Here is a 16,418-nt window from a genome sequence, read left to right as displayed (position 1 = left end):
GGGGAATTCAGTAGTATCGACATAGTTTTATTATTATTTAGGAACTGCCTTTGTTTAAAACTGAATTTTTATTTTTTACAAAGTAAGCACATGTACATAGTTTTATTTAATTATTTAATTAATTAATTTATTTTTTGAGATAAAGTCTTGCTGTGTTGCCCAGGCTGGAGCACAGGGGCACTATCTTGGCTCACTGCAAACTCTGCCTCCCAGGTTTAAGCGATTCTCCTGCCTCAGTCTCCAAAGTAGCTGGGATTACAGGTGCCTACCACCACGCCCCGCTATTTCTTTTGTATTATTAGCAGAGATGGGGTTTCACCATCTGAAACACCATGCTGATCTCAAACGCCTTACTTCAAGTGATCCGCCTGCCTTGGCCTCCCACAGTGCTGGGATTACAGGATTGAGCCACCGCACCTGGCTTTTTTTATTTTTTAAATTGAGACAACGTCTCACTCTGTCACTCAGGCTGGAGTGCAGTGGTGCCATCACGACTTACTGTACCCTCGACTCCCTGGGCTCAGGTGATCCTCCCACCTCAGCTTCTTGAATAGCTGGGACTAGGCATGTGCTGCTACACCCAGCTGTAGATAGTTTTAAAACTACAATAACATACTGGACTTGACTTCTCTCTGTGTCCAGAATTGGTGGGTTCTTGGTCTCGCTGACTTCAAGAATGAAGCTGCAGACCCTCACAGTGAGTGTTAGAGTTCTTAAAGATAGTGTGTCTGGAGTCTGTTCCTTCAGATGTTCATTTGTGGCTGCAGTTTCTTCTGGTGGGTTCACGGTCTCACTGACTTCAGGAATGAAACTGCAGACCTTCACAGTATTACAGCTCATAAACGCAGAATAAACGAAAAGAGAGAGTAGCAGTAAGATTTATTGCAGAGCAAAAGAACAAAGCTTCCACAGTGTAGCAGGTGACCCACTGCTGGCTCTGGCAGCCTGCGTTTATTCCCTTATCTGACTCCACCCACATCCTGCTGATTGGTCCATTTTACAGAGAGCTGATTGGTCCCTTTTGACAGAGTGCTGATTGGTGTATTTACAAACCCTGAGCTAGACACAGAGTACTGATTGGTGCATTTACAATCCTTTAGCTAGACAGAGTGCTGGACAGAAAAGTTCTCCAAGTCCCCACTAGCTTAGCTAGATACAGAGTACTGATTGGTGTATTTATAAACCCTGAGCTAGACACAGAGTACTGATTGGTGTATTTACAAACCTTGAGCATACATAGGGTGCTGATTGGTGTATTTACAATCCCTTAGCTAGACAAAAAGGTTCTCCAAGTCCCCACGAGACTCAGGAGCCCAGCTGGCTTCACCTAGTGGATGCCTCAAGGGGGTTGCAGGGGGAGCTGCCCCCCAGTCCCGCGCTGCTGCGCGCCCGCACTCCTCAACCCTTGGGCTGTCAATGAGACCCGGCTCCGCAGCACAGGGGGCGGCGCTGGTCTCGGGGCTCGGGCTGGGCAGGAGCCCAAGGCAGAGGGGAGGCTCGGACGGACGTGGCGGGCTGCAGGACCCGAGCCCTGCCCCGTTGGGAGGCAGCTGAGGCCCAGCAAGAAATGGAGCGCAGTGCTGGCCGGCTGGCATTGCTGGGGGACCCGGGGCACCCTCTGCAGCTGCTGGCCCGGGTGCTAAGCTCCTCACTGCCCCGGCCGGCGGTGTCGGCTGTCTGCTCCGAGTGCGGGGCCGCTGAGCCCATGCCCACCCGGAACTCACGCTGACCCGCGAGCGCCGCACGCAGCGCGCCCGCACCTCTCCCTCCGCCCCTCACGGTAAGCAGAGGGAGCCGGCTCCAGCCTCGGCCTACCCAGAGAGGAGCTCCCACAATGCCTTGGTGGGCTGAAGGGCTCCTCAAGCGCTGCCAGAGTGGATGCCGAGGCCGAGGAGGCTCCGAGAGTGAGGGCTGCTAGCATGCTGTCACCTCTCATTCCCGTCTCCTAATGCTTGCTTCTATGAGGTAAGACATTTCAGCATTTTCAAGTGTTTTCAAAAATAGCGAAAAGAAGCTAGTGATTTTTCTGGTATTTTTCTTTCTTTCTTTCTTTCTTTTTTTAGTCGAGGGGTGGTGACGGAGTGGCACTCTGTCACCCAGGCTGTAGTGCAGTGGCACCATCTCGGCTAACTGTAACCTTTGTCTCCCGGGTTCAAGCAATTCTGCCTCAGCCTCCTGAGTAGCTGGAACTGCAGGCACGCAACAACACGCCTGGCTAATTTTTGTATTTTTAGTAGAGTTGGGGTTTCACCATGCTGGCCAGGCTGGTCTTGAACTCCTGACATTGTGATCTGCCTACCTCGGCCTCCCAAAGTGCTGGGATTACAGGCGTGAGCTACTGCACCCGGCTAGGATTCAGCATTCTTACACACACAAGTATTTTTTTTTTTCGTTTTCTTTTCTTTTTGAGACAGGGTCTCACTCTGTCACCCAGGCTGGAGTGTAATGGGGTGATCACAACTCACTGCAGCCTGGACATCCTGGACTCAAGCAATCCTCCCACCACAGCTTCCTGAATAGCTGGGACTATAGGCACATGCCACCATGTCTGGCTATTTTTCTTTTTCTTTTTTTTTTTGGTAGAAACGGAGTCTCATTATGTTGTCTAGGCTGGTCTTGAGCTCTTGAACTCAAGCAGTCCTCCCGCCAGGCCTCCCAAAGTGCTGGGATTACAGGTGTGAGCCACCATGTCCAGCCCCACACATAAGTATTTTTGGTCTGAATCACCTTGGCTTGAGTTTATCAAATATAATAATTTTGAACACTTCTTGTGTGCATCTTACATCCTTTTGGCCCCACCTCTTACTCTAGGCATTGCTTTGGTGATTAGTTCTCATAGGTTTAGACTAGCTGCATGCAGTCTTATTCTGATAGTGCCTTATTTTAGCCTCTGGTTCCTGCCCTAGAGCTTCTCTAACACTGAGTGGTGGTATCCACAGAATTTCTGGACACTCATGCAGGGTAAACAAGAAGTTCAAGGGAGTTAATATTCATGAGGTCCTCTCTGACCAGTTGGGGATGGGAGCCAATGAACAAAAGCTTCCATCTTTTGTACCTGGCAAACAGTTCTGAGATGCATCTTGGGCGATTTCACCCTCTTGCTCCTCAATCCTGCTCATTGGGATCACTTCCCAAATAACCACCTGCACCCAGACTTTGTTTTGGGTCCAAGTCTCAGGCAAACCGGGGGTGAGACAGTATCAGAAATGACACTAGAAAGCAAGCTGTCATCATGGGAATTTAGAGCTGGGTCACTCACTGGTCAGATGGCAATAAAAACCCCATTACAGGTATTATGTGGATGGTGATAAATCCTGGCATGTGATCACATCAAAATTACTAAAACTCATTTATGGTAAATTGGGATGAGATATCAGTGGAAGGAGAAGCACTAAGTTACATGGTTGTTATTCACTTGAATGGTACAGGAACAGTGAGAATTATAAAGACTGTGAAGTTGTGTGGCTTTTATGGATTGCTTTGGAGACCTTCAGAAAGGGAAAACACAGGTGTGGGACAGAAGACTTCCATGGTAGAATTTAAGGAGACTAATCTTCTGTAGTTGCAGGGAAGACTGTTGAATATTAGGACTAGGATTTAACTGTAAGGAAGGCAGAATTGTAACTTTGGCAATTCTGCCTGCAGCTTTGCCTGGTCTCTCATGTCAAAGTCGGGATTCTGATAGGCAACGAGTGCAACCCTGATATCTAGGATAGGAATATTTGGGTGCCCAAGCCTGAGAATCTTGAATCTTTCAAATCCTCTTAAACTTTTGGGATGGTAAAAAAAAAAAAAAAACCAAAAAGAAAAAAAAACCTCCTTTCTCATTGCTAAGGAGAGGAGCCGCCACTTGCTTAGAGACTATGTACTGAGCTTGCCTGAGGCAGGTGCCTTTTCTCAAGAGCCACCCCTGCTACCTCTCATTGCCTGTGGGTCAGTAACAAGGGTCAGGTGTCAGCACAGCTCAAACAGAGATGCAGAGTTCTTGCTCCAGGAGAAAAATATGCACTGGAGGAATTTCTGTATCTGATTAATATGTATGAGCAGGGACTAGAGGAACATGAGGGAGTAAATCTTGAGGGAATTGGGCTATGGAGAGCAGAATATAAGTCTGGATAGGGTAGGGTTTACTGGGAACTTATAAACTTGGGGATTCAATGTTATTTGAAGGACATGTAAGGTCACTTTTTTTTTTTTTTTTTAAAAAAGACGGAGCCTCTCTTTGTTGCTCAGACTGGAGTGCAGTGGTACAATCTCAGCTCATGCAGCCTCCCCTCCTGGGTTCAAGCGATTATCCTGCCTCAGCCTCCCAAGTAGCTGGGACTACAGGCACGTGCCACCATGCCTGACTAACTTTTGTATTTTTAGTGAAGACATGGTTTCACCATGTTGGCTAGGCTGGTATTGAACTCCTGACCTCAAGTGATCTGCCCACTTCAGCCTCCCAAAGTGCTGGGATTACAGCCATGAGCCACCAGGCCTGGCAAAGGACATGTAAGGCCATCTAAATAATCTGTTTGATGTCCTGAACCAAAGCTGGATACAATAATGAACTGAAGGACCGATGAAGATTTGGTGAAGACACCGAACTTCCTTGGTATGACACTGAGGAGTGTATCTTCAGAAGATCAGGGGAAAAGCTGAACATTCATCCTCTGATTATGTTGCCCTGAGGGCTCTGAGAAGATTCCCTTCATTAAGGCAGTAAGGAATTCATCAGTTACAGGAGACCTGTCTTGGAGAAACTCAGTGGTGGTCCTCTTCTGTAGGCCATATTGCCATGGAATTGTATCTTATAGTATCAAAATGGGGATGATGGTATTCCAGAATGGTAGAGGTCAGATGTTGGTACTTAGCTATCAGGAGGAAAGAGAGAACCATCAAAAGAAAACAAGACTAGTGTGGCAAACAGGGCACCCTAGCTTGCAGATTTCTCTAGTGATTGCCTAATAAATCATAGTGTTCCTAGGAATGAGATAGATAGCTAATTAGGATGTAATTCAACTTGCTAATCTAAAAAAAAGAAAGCTGTTAAGTAGAAGGCTAATTTTAGGCACTGCAAAAGATAACTATGGTCCTTCACCCTGTTGCTAGATTTAAGTAACTCAGAGATCCAGATCCCTTTGTTTGAAGGGGAGAACTAGTCTTTTTGTGGAAGGACTTTATAACACAAGTGGATAGGTAAATATTTCCCTCATTCATTTTGTGGAAACACCTGTAGACATTTGTCAGAGTAACTACACTGGGAAAAAGAGAAGACTCAGATTCAAATATTTTTAGACAAGAGATTTAGGTGGACACTGACACCAGGGAACCCCAGACTCTGTCATGCACCTCCAGATAGTGTGTGTGATTTTAGGGACCATGTGTTAAATGGACTTCTGGCCCATATCTATCTTATAGTGGGTCCAATGGGTCTGTGACCCGATCTTGTTATTTCTCAGTTCCTGAGGGCATTAGAGATATACCTAGCACTAGAAGAATCCTCATAGTTGTTCCCTAATCAGTAGAGTTTGGGCCATTAGAATTTTAAAAAGGCCAAGTGGAAGCTTCTGAAACTACTCCTCCCCACTGTTGTGCCCCATCAGATAAGATTATAAATCAGAAGCATAGTGCATACCAGAAGGAATTGCAGAGATTGGCACCACTATGAAAGACCTAAAAGATACAGTTGTTATGGTTACCGTCATTTCCTCCTTTCATTTTACCTGCATGTTTCCTGCAAAATCTGGATGGATCATGACAGAGCGTAGACTTCCATAGACTTAACTGGGTATTAATCCCAACTATACCTGCTCTCTTGTATATGGTATGTTTACTGATTCAGGTCAACCCAACCTCGAGCACTTGACAAGCAGCTATTGATCTAGTGAATTCATACTTCTCAATCCCCTTAAAAGATCCGAAGTAATTCACCTTCATGAGAAGAACAGCAGTACACATTCATGTCCTTGGCCCAGAACTATGTAAATGCTTCTGCTTTCTATTATAGGGGCTTCAGTCATGTTGACAATTATCAGATCACCATATGGCATCTTACTAAATGGACCTGAGGAACAAAGAGTGGCAAGTACCAATGCCCTAGTAGAATCATGTGTACTAGAGAGTGGGAGATAAATCTCATGAATATTCAGGGGCTTGTTACATTGGTGAAGTTTGTAGGGATCCAGTGGTCTGGAGCATGCCAGGTCATCCCTTCCAAGATAAAAAATGAGAGGTTGCATCTCACACCCGCTACCACTAAGAATGAGGCACAGCGCTTGTCTCCCTAGCAGCTTTGCCCTTTGGTGACAGGAGATAAACGTATTTTTAAAATTATCTCAGTGGCCCTCTGGCTTTCAAAGCAAGCTTTGAATTGGTAGTAGTTTGTCCTGAGTCTATCATTTTCTTTTTTCAAGGCTTTTGATTCTGTTAATAGCAGTAAGGCCATTCCACAATTTTCAGTCATAACTGCTCCCATACTTTTTAAGTACCACAGCCATTGCATATCTCATTGCCTCACCTTCTAGCACCACCTAATATCAATTAATTTCAGGTGAAAGACAGTTCTTGCACTATCATTGCGTGCTGGGAACTTCCACCTCACTTACCACTAATACTAGAAACCCTATTGCTTTCAGATCTCTGAGTAATCTAGCACCAAAATCTCATCCTAAGGGTTTGCTCTCAAGGGTCTCCCCTTGATACCAACTGTCTGATAGGCAGGATTCTAAGATGATCCCCAATGACTCTTGCTTTTGTATAATCCTCTTCCCTTCAAGGGTGAGGGTGTATGTTACATTATATGGCCAAAGGGATTTTGCTAACGTGATTAGAATTCCAAGTCAGTGGAGCTTCAGATAGGATGATTATCCAGGTGGTTCTGAACTGATCACGTGAATCATTTAAATCTGGATCTAGGGGTCAGACATCAAGAGGTAAGAGGGATTTTTTTTTTTTTTTTTTTGAGACAGAGTGTGCTCTTGTTGCCCAGGCTATAGTACAATGGTGCAATCTCTGCTCACTGCAACCTCTGCCTCCCAGGTTCAAGTGATTCTCCTGCCTCCGTCTCCTGGGTAGCTGGGATTACAGGCATCTGCCACCATGCACGGCTAATTTTTTGTATGATTTATTTATTTATTTATTTTTTCTTTGGTAGAGACAGTTTCACCATGTTGGCCAGACTGGTCTCAAACTCCTGACCTCAGGTGATCCACCCACTTTGGCCTCCCAAAGTGCTGGGATAATCGGCATGAGCCACCGTGCCTGGCTGGGATAGGAGAGATTTGAAGCATAAGAATGATTCAGTGTGCCATTGCTGGCTGTGAAGATGAGGGGGTCCTGTGATAAAGAATGCAGGTAGCCTCTGGGAGCTCAGAACAGGCCCCAGCTGATAGCCAGCAAGGAAATGGGAACCTCTGCCCTACAACTGCAAGGAATTGAATTCTGCGCAAACCAGGTGAGCTTGGAAGAGGATTCTGAACTCCTGATGAGAACACAACTCAGCCTACACCTTGATTTCAGTCTTGTGTAAACCTGAGCTATAAACCCAACTGCACTGGGGTAGACTGACCTACAGAATTGTGACCTGACTAATAAACAGGGATTGTTTTCTGCAACAAAGTTTGTGGTAATTTGTTATACACTAATAAGAAAACGAATACATTCTGAGCTTTTGTTGCTTAGAAAGCAGTGCCTGAGGCGAAGGCTTATGTGCTACAACTTTATTAGGGAGTGCAATTCCCTAGTAGGAATCAGGAATAAGAGAAAAGTAGAGTGAGGCAGGGAAGGAGGGAAATGCAATTGGAGGATGGCTGTTAAGAGCAACTGATCCCTTGATCTTGGGGAAATGTTATTGAAAAGGATATATATAATTGCAGGACAGTCCTCCGATGTGTTAAAGGGAGAATTATTTGTTGGCTCCTGTTTCCCTTTGGTCAAAGAATCTTTCCAGCGGGTGTTAATCCCCCTGCACTCCCTGAATGTACGTATGCAGACACTGTTTGTTCCATGGGGTCTCATACCCAGCATCAGCTGGAAAGCTGCAGGACAGGATGTCGGAGGTGTGCATGAAATGAGGTGCTATTGGCACACACTGAGTGAAGTTGGTTGAAATTTACAGAGTTGGCTGCCACAATATGGGCTGAGCTGGAACAAGAGGTCAGAGGCCACAGAGAAAGGTAAGGCTAAGAGGATCTGAAGTGGCAAATAACAGGTGACTCTTACGTTGGAATGGTCTCTTGCTGTTCCTTTTTCATGTGGAGAAAGCTGAAGAAGTGGTTAAAATTTTACTATATTTTGCTTTGACCTAATACTTTGACAAAGATAATCAACTGCAGTTGCAAAATCCATCATAATATTTGCTGTAAACAGGATATCTAATTCAGCTGGAGCATCTCCATAAAGATTCTAGGCCTCTCTGGGGATCTTCAGTGTCCCAGAGCAAACTCTTCACTGTCAACTCTTTTCTGAGTGAGTGTGATAGTTTTCTGTTGGAATTTTTATTTTTTCCAAACCTGGTTTCATGATTTTTTAATTTTCTGTAGTGTTTGATTTGGAGTGTTTACCGAGTTAGATACAACCTTTGATCTATAAGGCATTCTCCAAGAGTAAACATAGATTTGTAATAACCCTTTTGAAGTTCAGATTATGTGGTTTTTGCCTGTGCTTTCTTTGAAGAGTCTCCATTTCCCCCTTAATCTCTGTGCATGGCAAAGGGATAAACTTTCTTCTTGTGGTTATTATTATCACAGAGAATACATTTTCCAGATGGTGCTCTGCAGATTTCCCCTCATGTTTTCTTGGCTAGAACAGTATCACCTTTTTACTCTTAGCTGCAAGAGAGGCTGTGAATGGCAGTATCTAACATTTTCACAGCCTCTTATAGGAGGCAGGTTCGGTGAAGAAGAGGAAAGGAATGTGGGGAAAAGAAAGAGATCAGCCTGTTACTGTGTCTATATAGAAAGAAGTAGACATAAGAGACTCCATTTTGTTCTGTATTTGAGATGCTGTTAATCTGTGACCCTACCCCCAACCTTGTCCTTGCAAGAGACATGTGCTGTGGTAACTCAAGGTTTAATGGATTTTGGGCGTGCAGGGTGTGACTTTGTTCCTAGAAAAGCTAGGTATTGTCCAAGGTTTATCCCCATGTGATAGGATGAAACAATGTTGCTAAAAGGTTTATCTCAAGGCACAGGATTTACCTTTAAACTTATTCATGTCACAGATCCTTGTTCTTATGTCTTACTGCTAATTTCCTCCCTAAAAATGATCCTATTGTCCTGCCACTCCCTTATCCTTAAGATGGTAAAGATAATTATCTATAAATACTAAGGGAACTCAGAGGCCGGTGCCGGCGTGGGTCCTCTGTAAGCTGAGCGCCGGTCCCCTGGGCCCCCGCTTTTCTCTATACTTTGTCTCTGTGTCTTATTTCTTTTCTCAAGTCTCTCGTTCCACCTAACGAGAAACACCCACAGGTGTGGAGGGGCAGGCCACCCCTTCATCTGGCGCCCAACGTGGGGCTTTTCTCTAAGGTGAAGGTACGCTGGAGCGTGGTCATTGAGGACAAGTCGACGAGAGACTCCCGAGTACGTCTACAGTCAGCCTTGCGGTAAGCTTGTGCGCTCGGAAGAACCTAGGGTAACAATGGGGCAAACTAAGAGTAAATATGCCTCTTATCGCAGCTTTATTAAAATTCTCTTAAAAAGAGGGGGAGTTAAAGTCTCTACCAAAAATCTAATTACGCTGTTTCAAACAATAGAGCAGTTTTGTCCATGGTTTCCAGAACAGGGAACTTTAGATCTAAAAGACTGGGAAAAAATTGGCAAAGAATTAAAACAAGCAAGCAGGGAAGGTAAAATCATTCCGCTCACAGTATGGAATGATTGGGTCATTATTAAAGTAGCTTTAGAACCATTTCAAACAGAAGAAGATAGCGTTCCAATTTCTGATGTCCCTAAAAGCTGTGCAGTAGATTGTGAAAAAGAGGCAGGGATAGAATCCCGGAAAGGAAAGGAAAGTTCACACTGTGAATGTGTATCAGAGCCGGCTATGGCTCGGTCAACGCAAAATGTTGACAATAATCAATTACAGGAGGTAGTATATCCTGAAACGTTAAAATTAGAAGAAAAAAATCCAGAATTAGCAGAGCCATCAGAGTCTAAACCACGATGGCCAACTGCTCTTCCAGCAGCTCAAATGCCTGTAACTTTACAACCTCAAATGCAGGTTAAACAAGTACAAACTCCAAAAGAAGATCAAATAGAAAAAGATAGAGTTTCTGTCATGGCAATGCCATTCCAAATGCAGTGTCCACAATATCAGCCGGTAGAAGATAAGACCCAGCCACCAGTAGCCTATCAATACTGGCTGCCAGCCGAACTGCAGTATCGGTTGCCCCCAGAAAATCCGTGTGGACAGCCAGGAACATTTCCAGCGCCACAGGGCAGGGTACCATATCCTCAACCGCCCACCATGAGACTTAATCCTACAGCACTGCCTAGTACACAGGGTAGTGCGTTACATAAAATTATTGATGAGGCAAGAAAACAAGGAGATATTGAGGCGTGGCAATTCCCAGTAATATTAGAAGCAAGACCACCTGGAGAAGGGGCCCAAGAGGGAGAGCTTCCCGTAGCTGAAGCCAGATATAAGTCTTTTTCTATAAAAATGCTAAAAGAAATGAAAGAGGGAGTAAAACAGTATGGACCCAACTCTCCTTACATGAGAACATTATTAGATTCCATTGCTCATGGACATAGACTCATTCCTTATGATTGGGAGATTCTGGCAAAATCCTCACTCTCACCCTCTCAGTTTTTACAATTTAAGACTTGGTGGATTGATGGGGCACAAGTACAGGTCCGAAAAAATAGGACTGCCAATCCTCCAATTGACATAGATGCAGATCAACTATTAGGAATAGGTCAAAATTGGAGCACTGTTGACCAACAAGTAATAATGCCAAATGAGGCCATTGAGCAAATCAGGGCTATCTGCCTTAGGGCCTGGGAGAAAATCCAAGACCCAGGAACCGCCTGCCCCTCCTTTAATACAATAAGACAAGGCTCTAAAGAGCCCTACCCTGATTTTGTAGCAAGACTTCAAGATGCTGCTCAAAAGTCAATTACCGATGAGAATGCCCGTAAGGTCATAGTGGAATTGATGGCATATGAAAACGCCAATCCTGATTGTCAATCAGCCATTAAGCCATTAAAAGGAAAGGTTCCCGCAGGATCAGATGTAATCTCAGAGTACGTTAAAGCCTGCGATGGAATTGGAGGAGCTATGCATAAAGCTATGCTTATGGCTCAAGCAATCACAGGAGTCGCTTTAGGAGGACAGGTTAGAACATTTGGGGGAAGATGTTATAATTGTGGTCAAATTGGTCATCAAAAAAAGAATTGCCTAGTCTCAAATAAACAAAATGTATCTACTCAAGCTACTACAACAACAGGTAAAGAGCCACCTGGCCTATGTCCAAGATGTAAAAAGGGAAAACATTGGGGTAATCAATGTCGTTCTAAATTTGATAAAAATGGGCAACCACTGTCGGGAAACGAGAGGAGGGGCCAGCCTCAGGCCCCGCAACAAACTGGGGCATTCCAAATTCAGCCCTTTGTTCCTCAGGGTTTTCAGGAACAACAACCCCCACTGCCACAAGTGTCTCAGGGAATAAGCCAGTTATCACAATACAGCAATTATCCCCCGCCACAAACGGCAGTGCAGCAGTAGATTTATGCACCATACAAGCAGTCTCTCTGCTTCCAGGGGAGCCTCCACAAAAAATCCCCACAGGGGTATATGGCCCATTGCCTGAGGGGACTGTAGGACTAATCTTAGGAAGATCAAGTTTAAATCTAAAAGGAGTTCAAATTCATACTGGTGTGGTTGATTCAGACTTTAAAGGCGAAATTCAATTGGTTATTAGTTCCTCAATTCCTTGGAGTGCCAGTCCAGGAGACAGGATTGCTCAATTATTACTCCTACCTTATATTAAAGTTGGAAACAGTGAGATAAAAAGAACAGGAGGGTTCGGAAGCACTGATCCGACAGGAAAGGCTGCATATTGGGCAAGTCTGGTCTCTGAGAGCAGACCTGTGTGTAAGGCCATCATTCAAGGAAAACAGTTTGAAGGGTTGGTAGACACTGGAGCAGATGTCTCTGTCATTGCTTTAAATCAGTGGCCAAAAAATTGGCCTAAACAAAAGGCTGTTACAAGACTTGTCGGCGCAGGCACAGCTTCAGAAGTGTACGAAAGTACAATGATTTTACATTGTTTAGGACCAGATAATCAAGAAAGTACTTCCCATGTTAAAAAACATTTATTATCTTGTTTTGCTGTAATGGGAGTTCCAGAAAAAATTAAAACTGACAATGGACCAGGTTATTGTAGTAAAGCTTTCCAAAAATTCTTAAATCAGTGGAATATTACACATACAACAGGAATTCCTTATAATTCCCAAGGACAGGCCATAGTTGAAAGAACTAATAGAACACTCAAAACTCAGTTAGTTAAACAAAAAAAAGGGGGAGACAGTAAGGAGTGTACCACTCCTCAGATGCAGCTTAATCTAGCACTCTATACTTTAAATTTTTTAAACATTTATAGAAATCAGACTACTACTTCTGCAGAACAACATCTTACTGGTAAAAAGAACAGTCCACATGAAGGAAAACTGATTTGGTGGAAAAACAACAAAAATAAGACATGGGAAATAGGGAAGGTGATAACCTGGGGAAGAGGTTTTGCTTGTGTTTCACCAGGAGAAAATCAGCTTCCTGTTTGGATACCCACTAAACATTTGAAGTTCTACAATGAACCCATCGGAGATGCAAAGAAAAGCGCCTCCACGGAGACGGAAACACCGCAATCGAGCACCATTGACTAACGAACAAGCCTTCATCACCATGGCACATTTATATAGAGGAAAAGGGAGGGAGAACATTGCGGGAAGTCAGGGACCTTGAATGCAGGGACTGGCTGAAGCCACGGCAGAAAAACATAAAATGTGAAGATTTCATGGACATTTATTAGTTCTCCAAAATTAATACTTTTGTAATTTCTTATGTCTTTAATCTTTTAATTCTATCATCTTCTTTGTAAACTGAGGAGGATATATGTCACCTCAGGACCTTGTGATGATTGCCTTAACTGCACAAATTGTTTGTGGAGCATGTGTGTTTGAACAATATGAAATCTGGGCATCTTGGAAAAAGAATAAGATAACAGCAATGTTCAGGGAACAAGGGAGGCAACCTTGAACTGGCCGCCGGTGAGCCGGACGGAACAGAGCCATATTTCTTCTCTTTTCATTATGCAAATAGGAGAAATATCGCTGAATTCTTTTTCTCAGCAAGGAACACCCCTGAGAAAGAGAATGCGCTCTGAGGGTAGGCCTATAAACGACCCCCTTGGAGGCGTGCCGCCTTTTACGGTTGAAGCCGAAGGGATGAAATAAGCCCCGGCCTCCTGTAGCGCTCCCAGGCTTATTAGGACGAGGAAATTCCCACCTAATAAATTTTGGTCAGACAGGTTGTCTGCTCTCAAACCCTGTTTTCTGATAAGATGTTATCCATGACTATGCATGCCCAAAAATTTTAATTTTAACACCATCCTGTGATCTCATCCTGCCTCCACTTGCTTTGTGATATTCTGTTACTTTGTGAAGGATGTAATCTCGATGTCATGATGACAATGGTGGTTTTGTTGAAAAGAAAAGGGGGAAATGTGGGGAAAAGAAAGAGATCAGCCTGTTACTGTGTCTATATAGAAAGAAGTAGACATAAGAGACTCCATTTTGTTCTGTATTTGAGATGCTGTTAATCTGTGACCCTACCCCCAACCTTGTCCTTGCAAGAGACATGTGCTGTGGTAACTCAAGGTTTAATGGATTTTGGGCGTGCAGGGTGTGACTTTGTTCCTAGAAAAGCTAGGTATTGTCCAAGGTTTATCCCCATGTGATAGGATGAAACAATGTTGCTAAAAGGTTTATCTCAAGGCACAGGATTTACCTTTAAACTTATTCATGTCACAGATCCTTGTTCTTATGTCTTACTGCTAATTTCCTCCCTAAAAATGATCCTATTGTCCTGCCACTCCCTTATCCTTAAGATGGTAAAGATAATTATCTATAAATACTAAGGGAACTCAGAGGCCGGTGCCGGCGTGGGTCCTCTGTAAGCTGAGCGCCGGTCCCCTGGGCCCCCGCTTTTCTCTATACTTTGTCTCTGTGTCTTATTTCTTTTCTCAAGTCTCTCGTTCCACCTAACGAGAAACACCCACAGGTGTGGAGGGGCAGGCCACCCCTTCAAGGAATGGTTGTAGGAAAGGCAACCCAGCAATTTCCCTTCCTGCCTCGTTAATTTCAATCAGTCTTGTCTTCCTGAGACTTTACTCTAGTTACCTTGACTAAGACTAGAGAGAGTGGATCTTCTCAACCATACATTTACACACCAATTACAGGACAGGTGATTTCTATTCATGGTTCATCTCATCTGTTATGTGTTGATTCCTACTAGGGTCACTCTCAGAGGGTGACCTTACTGTCAAGTTCAGGGGGTATCTTTCTCTCTCCTAAACATTGATTAAGATAGGGGTCACAAGGTTGGGCACAGTGGCTCATGCCTGTAATCCCAGCACTTTGGGAGGCCGAAGGGGGGGCAGATCACCTGAGGTCAGGAGTTCGAGACCAGCCTGGCCAACATGGTGAAACCCCGTTTGTACTAAAAATACAAAAAATTAGCCAGGCGTGGTGGCATGCACCTGAAATCCCAGCTACTTGGGAGGCTGAGGCAGGAGAATCACTTGAACCCGAGAGGTGGAGGTTGCAGTGAGCCAAATCACGCCATTGCACTCCAGCTTGGGTAACAAGAGCGAAACTGTCTCAAAAAAAAAAAAAAAAAAAAAAAAAAAAGATGGGGTCACAAATCTGACCTCGATAATTTTAAAACAGCTCTGAGTTTGAGTTTTTTTGTGTTTTGAGTTTGAACCCCCTCAGCCACTTTACATATTTGTTACTTGTTTGACTCATGAAGCGTTTGAGCTTGCAACTTCTGGGAAAGAAATCAACCTTAAATTCACTGGGTAAATTGCATATGAGGGAATACAGATTAATATTCCAGAATAGAGAAATTTACTCCTTAAAGCACCAAACATTTCTAATTTTAATTTTCTTGAAAACATGTATTTCCCCTTCTGTTTTTCCTCTACCCGGTAAGGTTTTATAGTAATATTTAAGTTAGACATTTCCATTATGATTTTTCGCTTCTTCCTTCTGTCCTTGCATCTATAGTTTCTTCTTTCAATTTGCTGCACCATCCGCTTTGGCTTTAGAAAAAGGATCACTGAGCTTGAAGGAATTCTGTTTAAAATAAAAGTAAGTGGTATCTGACTTGTGGATTCCTTTGTTTCCCAGCAGTGTCTGCCTCGGACACCTGCTAAGTGAGCTATGTTTGTACTTGATCTCACCACTGTCTGGAAGAGACTCTCTTTGCAAAGACCCAAGGAAGAGGGAAACCTTTGAGAACTTTGAATCAGCAGCCTCTTTTTCTAATTTTATCACCTTATTTGATGAAGACCTAGAGAAACTTTGTCACACAGGCAGTTGGTGGAAGAGGTGGGAGGGAACTTAGGTCTTTGGTTTATTCCATGCAGGTGAAGATAAACCTCTTTGGACAGCCTTCCCTGTTTCTCCCACATGAAGTGGAAGACCCATGGGAAAAAGGCAGGATTTTGTCTTGTTCACAGCCACATTCACAGCACCCTAAATTCACATATCGGGTACTCAGAAATGATTGGATGACTGAATACGATATTTTCCAGGTTTCCTGTCTTTTTGGTATATTTTTACTCTCATTATGTTGTGAGGACATACTGTGAGGAGCAAAGGACTATGAAAATTAAAGTCTTTGCAAATGAGTATCTTTGTATGTTATTACTGCATCAGGACAGAATTCAAGGAGCAGAATATGGGAGTGTTGATCTGAACCTGAACAAACCTGGAGAATCATACTATGGAGGAGAAGAAGGGACAAGTAAAGAAGAACACTAGGGCAGGAAGATGTCTTGGCGGGACAGGGGAGTCAAGGCATTTTTTGTAGAGCAACCCCAATAAGAAAATACTTTCTCGTTGGGGATGGGGTAGGGTGAGAACATTCTCTCTACTCTTTATCTTTCCCTGTGGAAGAACTTCAGTTAGTTATACTCTTGGCCTCTCTCCATCCCTGGAAGGAAAAACTGAGCATGCTCTACACAGCCTCTTCTTTTCTGCCTGCCTATTCTGCTCTCTGTTGTGTTTTAAGGGGCCTGCCCTTGAGGAACAGGCTTGTGGTGGGCCTTGTCTTAAGTCAGAGGTAAAGCCATACAAGCCTGCTGTGGCCATTCATTAAAGGCATGTTCTATTTGATGTTCTGATCTCCATCTGTCTGATTTCTATGTC

The 16,418-nt window shown here is 43.9% G+C and overlaps 1 pseudogene across 1 annotated transcript; it reads left to right on the top strand.

Annotated features, from left to right (window-relative positions):
• Nucleotides 1–8,895: 8,895 nt before the first annotated feature.
• LOC144340319 (endogenous retrovirus group K member 8 Gag polyprotein-like) lies at nt 8,896–14,200 on the top strand (annotated as a pseudogene). Its single transcript, XR_013416300.1, has one exon. The product of XR_013416300.1 is annotated as an endogenous retrovirus group K member 8 Gag polyprotein-like (transcript).
• Nucleotides 14,201–16,418: the final 2,218 nt, after the last annotated feature.

The sequence above is a fragment of the Macaca mulatta genome, chromosome 4, assembly GCF_049350105.2.
Source record: "Macaca mulatta isolate MMU2019108-1 chromosome 4, T2T-MMU8v2.0, whole genome shotgun sequence".
NCBI lineage: Eukaryota > Metazoa > Chordata > Mammalia > Primates > Cercopithecidae > Macaca > Macaca mulatta.
The sequence above is the reverse complement of the archived record's forward strand: the minus strand, read 5'-3'. Positions and strand labels throughout refer to the sequence as shown.